This window comes from Anolis sagrei, chromosome 2 (genome assembly GCF_037176765.1).
Source record: "Anolis sagrei isolate rAnoSag1 chromosome 2, rAnoSag1.mat, whole genome shotgun sequence".
Lineage (NCBI taxonomy): Eukaryota > Metazoa > Chordata > Lepidosauria > Squamata > Dactyloidae > Anolis > Anolis sagrei.
Genome location: NC_090022.1, coordinates 264,536,268 through 264,543,245, shown reverse-complemented (window position 1 = coordinate 264,543,245; position 6,978 = coordinate 264,536,268).

Genomic DNA, 6,978 nt, shown 5'->3' with positions numbered 1-6,978 from the left:
TTTGTTGTGAACTGGACTGATTCCCTCTGCAGAGGTCGAGAAGACCAGTATATAAAAGTTCTAAATAAATAAATAAATCTCCACCTCCCTTTGCCTGTATGCCACACACTGACTGGCTTTGTGGAATGGATGTTCCTCCATAATAGGCATGGGCCAACTTGGGCTCTCCAGGTATTTTGAACTTCAACTCCCACCATTCCTAATGAGCCCGAGCGCAGCGGGGAGCCCCGCCTTCACCTTGGTGTGAGCTGCAGCGGAGAGTTCCGCAGTTCCTGGACCAAGCTTTTGGGACCAACAGATGAAATGCGCCCCAGCAGCTAGCTCAAAAACCAGGAATGCCTGCAGTTTCACCCAGCCTTCCCTTTCCCTTTACTTTGTATCCTTCCCCTAATAAAAGTACTTGAAACTTGCAACTTTTTATCTTTCCGCATGCTACTTTTGTATCCTTTCTTGACTCTAACAAAATAACATTGCGATAGACCTTTTTTTGGGCTCCGGAGAGCCGTGAGCCCGCGGGAGGCGCCTTCGGGCGCCCCCCGGACCCCGAATCTGCGTTCGCTTAGATCGCGGATACGGAAACCGCCATTTCAGACCCCCTTATCCACGAAAACACCTAAGATGGCGGATCGCCGCCGTTCCAATTTTATATTTTTCTACAACTAATTCTAAGACTAACTGTCATTTCCCTTTTCTCGTTTTGGGCTCCTTCACCCGGGAAAAAATTAGTTTTGTTTTAAGTATTTTATCTTGCAGAGAAACAGCTGATTGTCAAACTGGCCAGGCTTTCCGCTTCTTCTTGGCAGCGCTCGCTCCCGCTTGGATCCAACAGCCAGGGACCCACTGCGGCCACCCGCAGGAGTCCCGGAAAGGCGGCCAGGCATGGACCCTGGCCCCTGATCAGGGAAATGTAGTTTCCCAAAGGACATTGCCTCACAGATCGCAACCCGGAAACCTCCCTTGGACTCTCTTGTTTGCCCTCTCCTATTGACTTTCTGCTCCACATCCCGAACTGTTTTCAGCCACGTTTTGAACGTAAACCTTCAGCTCAGGCTTGCTCCGATTTGCAAGCAGCCTCCACTTCCGTGTGCCTTCACCAGGAGTCCGTGAATTTCTCCCAATAATAAAGTGACTGAATATTTTTATTAATAAACTTTCGCTGGGGATGGGGATGGGATTTGCCGTATGAAATGTATGGGATATATGAAATGTATGTAATGGAATGAAATATACTTTGGTTCCCCTCCCCGCTTTTCCTCTCTGACCCTTTTGCCCCAAAAGGAATTTGACCCAAGGATTACTGCGACAGGGAGGAAATCCTTTGTCCTCCCAAAACAGTCCATATTTACATTTGCATGGGCCCGTGATTGATTTCGTCTCAAAGCTTATTTTCAGAGCAGACAGTAAGATAAGGGATGGGTCAACAGAAACTCAGGGGAAAAGGACTGATTATATCATTTTCTAGGTATTTGTTGATCCCCCTTGTTTACAAGGCCCCCCTTGTTTACAAGGCCCCGAGGTCCAAATACCATCAATAGCTCCTCTTTTCACCTTTTCATACTTCCTCCCAAATCCAATCATAGTCCGGAGGAAACTCATTGTTCCCCTTGTCTACCACTCCGCCGATGAGAACAAAGGCTCAGTAACAGCTGGCGGATGCCCCCTGGGCATCCCATTTCCCCTGAGCTGTCAAACTTCGTCCCGCCTCCTGGCTGCTGATTGGACCATCTTCAGAGGCGCTAGGAAGGCGCCGATTGGCCCCCTAGAGGCGGCAACGCTCGCTGATTGGTCAAGAGGCGGGACGTACAGCCAAGCCTCCTCCCAGCTGTTCCGGGGCCAGCCAATCAGGGCAAAGCCGGCCGGCAGAGGGCGGGCGGGATTTTTTGAAAATGTTTCCTTTGTCTGTGCGCTATAAAAATGCCTGTAACTTCTGTGAATGTATGCTTGTATGTGAATGATCACTGCAATCGCATCCTTTTCAGCTGAATCGCAGAAATAAACGATTCGGTCACTGAACCTCTTCAGCCTCTGGTGAGATTAATTTTTAATATTTTTGCGCTTTGGATTGGCTCTCGCTGGCTGCTCACCGAGATCAAAAGACCCCTTTAGCAGTCTTCAGGGATCTCCCCCGCTGGGAGAGCCCCACAAAAGAGCTCGATATCACTAACAGCGTCAGGCCCCTTCTTAAGCGGCTGGGGGGGGGGGGGGGAGGCCCTGAGGCTGTTAGGAATGGTGGGAGTCGAAGTCCAAAACAAGCCCAAGTTGGCCCATGCCTGTTCCATAAAATAACAGGCCCCATCCAAATATTTGTTTCTCATTTTGATGCTTCGCCCAGACATGACACTGCCAAGAAAGACTTTTTTTGAATCAGCTTCAACGTTTTAATGGCAGAGAGAAAATGAAGGCTTTTCCCATCAGTCATAGAATCCTATAGTTGGAAGAGACCTCATGGGCCATTCAGCTCAACCCCCTGCCAAGAAGCAGGAAAATTGCATTCAAAGCACCCCTGACAGATGGCCTTCCAGCCTCTGCTTAAAAGCCTCCAAAGAAGATGCCTCCACCACTCTCTGGGGCAGAGAGTTCCACTGCTGAACAGCTCTCACAGTCAGGAAGTTAAGTTCTTCCTCATGTTCAGGTGGAATCTCCTTGCCTGTAGTTTGAAGCCATTGTTCCGCATCCTAGTCTCCAGGGCGAAAACAAGCTGGCTCCCGCCTCCCTATGACTTCCCCTCACAACTTGATCCATGGCTCTCCCACAGGGTGGTAAAACATTATTATAAATGTAATAATGATTAGTGAAAAAACTTGAGTGAATTTCCCTTCTGAGGAGTAGATTTTTCTCACTTCCTGTTGTTTCACCCCCATTTGTAACTATGAATTGTTTGTAAGTTGGATGTTTGTAACTCAGGGACTGGCTGTATATCAAGTTTTTTGTTCATATAAATTGCTGAAAGAGCCAGCGGCATAGTATGCCGCTTCCCCCTTCAACCACCCCAATTAAGCAGTAGTTCATTTGGTTCCTGTGTGTTTTCTGGGCTGTATGGCCATGTTCTGGAAGTATTCTCTCCTGACGATTCATCCACATCTATAGAGACATCCTCAGAGGTTGTGAGGTATATTGTCTGTTTGAGGCAAGTGTGGATGTTGGAAATGGCCAGTTTGATTAGCATTGAATGGCCTAGCAGCTTCAAAGCCTAGCAGCGTCCTGCCTGGGGGGATCCTTTGTTGGGAAGTGTTAGATAGCCCTGATTGCTTCCTATCTGGAATTTTGCTGTTTTCTGAGTATTCCTCTTTATTTACTGTCCTGATTTTAGAGTATTTTTAAAATACTGGTGACCAACTTTTGTTCATTTTCATGGTTTCCTCCTTTCTGTTGAAATTGTCCACATGCTTGTGGATTTCAGTGGCTTCTCTGTGTAGCCTGATATGGCAGTTGTTAGAGTGGTCCAGCATTTCTGTGTTCTCAAATAATATGCTGTGTCAGGAGAGAATGCTTTTGGAACATGGCTATACAGCCCGGAAAACAATGGTTCCGGCCATAAAAGATTTCGACAACAGATTAAAAAGTATTTCTTTGTTAGTAATTACTGTATAATGTTGCAATGCTCTTTGGGGATATTCTTAAAATTGTGTTGTTGAAGAAATGGAATTCTCATTCCCTTTCTAACAGAGTTGCATCCCCTACATTCCAAAGTTGTTTCCAGGAATTGAACATTGGCTAGTATTTGAAGATATTATTTCTCATCAATGGCTGCATCACTTCTCTCCCAGTGAATTATTCATTGCCTAGGGAAGTATGTTCAGAGGAGTGGTTGCCTGGAAGGAATGTAAAAAGACCATTCCTTGGTGGCCTATTGGGACACAAAACAGAACCATTAAAACCTCCTGTTGTTTACTTCACACCCTGGAAGAAATATGGCAAGGACCAGATATATTTTGAAAGGTTGGGGAAGGGGTATTATCTATTCCAAATGAAATAATAATAAGGAGGAGGAGGAGGAGGAGGAAAAAAGAAGAGAAGAAGAAGGCTCTCCATGGACAGTTCCTGGGAAAAATTGAGAGCCAAATTGACAACGAAAAAGCATGGCTGTGGCTCACAAATGAAACTCTGAAAAAGGAGACAGAGGGCCTGATTCTGGCAGCCCAAGAACAAGCTATTAGAGCAAATGCCATCAAAGCCAGAATTGAAAAGTCGACAACAGATCCCAAGTGTAGACTCTGCAAGGAAGCAGATGAAACAATAGATCACATCCTCAGCTGCTGCAAGAAGATCACACAGACAGACTACAAGTAGAGGCATAACACCATTGCTCAGATGATTCATTGGAACTTGTGCCACAAATACAATCTGCCTGTGACAAAGAACTGGTGGGATCACAAGCCGGAAAAAGTTACAGAAAATGAACATGTCAAGCTACTCTGGGACTTCCGAATTCAGACTGACAGAGTTCTGGAGCACAAGACTCCTGACCTCACGGTTGTGTTAAAAAACAAAGTATGGATCGTTGATGTTACAATCCCAGGTGACCTCAAGATTGAAGAGAATCAACTGGAAAAGCTGACACGATATGAGGATTTAAAGATCGAACTGCAAAGACTCTGGCACAAGCCAGTTAAGGTGGTCCCAGTGGTGATCAGCACACTGGGTGCAGTGCCTAAAAACCTTGGCCTGCACTTAAACACAATCGGCGCTGACAAAATTACCATCCATCAGCTGCAAAAGACCACCCATCTGCATGCATTATTCACTGATACATCACACAGTCCTAGACACTTGGAAAGTGTCTGACGTGTGATCCAATAAAACAGCCAGCAGAGTGACCTTGTTTGCAGAGTGACCTTATTTCAAATAATAATAATAATAATAATAATAATAATTTATTTATTTATATTCTGCCCTTTCTCCCCAGGAAGGACTCAGGGCAGATAATATCTAAGGACTCTGTGGTTTTGTCCCGGGGTGGGCAGCTTTTGATTCTTCAGCTGTTTTGGCATACATCACCCCATAGCATTGGACATGTTGACTGGGGCTTCTGAAAGAGTTCAATGCATCTAGATGCCCAAAGGTTCCCTATCTCAGCCCCATATCATCTCCCCACAGCCTCCCCAGCATGAATTGCAAATAACCTGTTCAAGATACAAAGACAGCCTGGATATGTGAATGCAATTGTGAAGCTAGTTTCAAAAAAGTATTAAATCAATTCGAGCAAATTTTACAGGAATTGGAAAAAATAGAGCATGCTGAAGATTATGCTGTCAATGGCCGGAATTACGGAGTTGCTGTGTTTTTCAGACGGTATGGGCATGTTCCAGAAGCATTCCTCCAGGTCAGTTGTTTGGCCGAACAGGGTATTGGGTGGCAACCTGTGCTGGATGGGGTTGCACTCCCCCTGAAGTCACAGGTCCGCAGTTTGGGGGTTCTCCTGGATTCAGCACTGACGCTTGATGCACAGGTGTCAGCGGTAGCTGGGAGGGCCTTCACACAATTAAAACTCGTGCACCAACTGCAACCATACCTTGTGAAGTCTGACTTGACCATGGTGGTCCATGCCTTAGTTACCTCTATACTGGACTACTGCAATGCACTCTACGTGGGGCTACCCTTGAAGATGGCCCAGAAATTACAACTCGTAATTTGCTTGGCAGCCAGATTAATAACTGGGGCGAGTTACAGGGTGCGGTCAACCCCCCTGTTTAAGGAGCTTCACTGGCTGCTGTTCATCTTCTGGTCCCAATTCAAGGTGCAGGTTATCACCTGCAAAGACCTACACAGTTTGGGACCTGCCTACCTTTGTGACTGTATCTCTCTCCATGAACCAGCCCGAGCTCTACGATCTTTAGGAGAGGGCCTCCTTTCGCCCCTGCCAGTATCACAGGCCCGTCCTGTGGGCACAAGGGAGAGAGCCTTCTCCTCTGTGGCCCCGACTCTGGAACTCATTGCCTGGAGAGATTAGGAAAGCCCCCACCTGAGAAACCTTTAAAAGAATCTTAAAACCCGGCTTTTCCGTTGTGCCTTTGGAGAGTAGCCACACAACCTTACTTTATTGCTCCCCTCAACTTTATTATCCCTGGAGTACACTTCCCCCCTTGTATGAAGCCCTGTTTTTTACAATCCCGTTTCTGTATGAGCTCACCTTCGCAAATCTGCTCCTCTTTTATCTCACCCTGAGTTTTAGTATTTTATTTTATACATGCGGCCTGCTCATTGTCATTGTGATTGTGGGTATTGTACTTGTATATTGTTTATTTATTCATATGTTTTATGTATTTTACTGTGTTGTTGCTTGTGTTTTGGTTTTTATTATCTTGTAATTTGCTGTCTGGGCCTGGCCTCATGTAAGTCGGCCCAAGTCCCTGTTGGGGGAGATGGTGGCTGGGTATAAATAAAGATTATTATTATTATTCTCTCCTGACGTTTTGCCCACATCTATGACAGGCATCCTAAGAGGTTGTGAGGTCTGTTGGAATAGATGTGGGCAAAACGTCAGGACAGAATGCTTCTAGAACAAGGCCATACATCTTGGAAAACCCAGCAACCCATGCTGAAGATTCTTTTGCTATAAAATGCCATTTTTCCAGGCCCTGTACTGCTGTGATATGATATATTTTGATAGTTTTGATCCGTAAATAATATTCTGCCCCTTGCCAACAATGTGCTGCCATCTGTAATTTATGATTCAATGTTTTGGAAATGGGTATCCTTTTGAAACAAATTCCACAGACTAACAAACAAGAGTTTTCTTCTGCCACCCTGGACATCATTCCACAGATATATAAACTTCACTTGCCTGGTTTCCAACTGACCTCACCATCTCTGAGGATGCCTGCCATAGATGCAGGCGAAATGTCAGGAGAGAATGGTTCTGGAGCATGGCCATATAGCCCAGAAAACACACAGCAACCCAGTGATTCTGGCCATGAAAGCCTTCGACAATACAAAAACTCTTTCATGTTCAAAGGAAACAATTTCAAACCAAGCAGA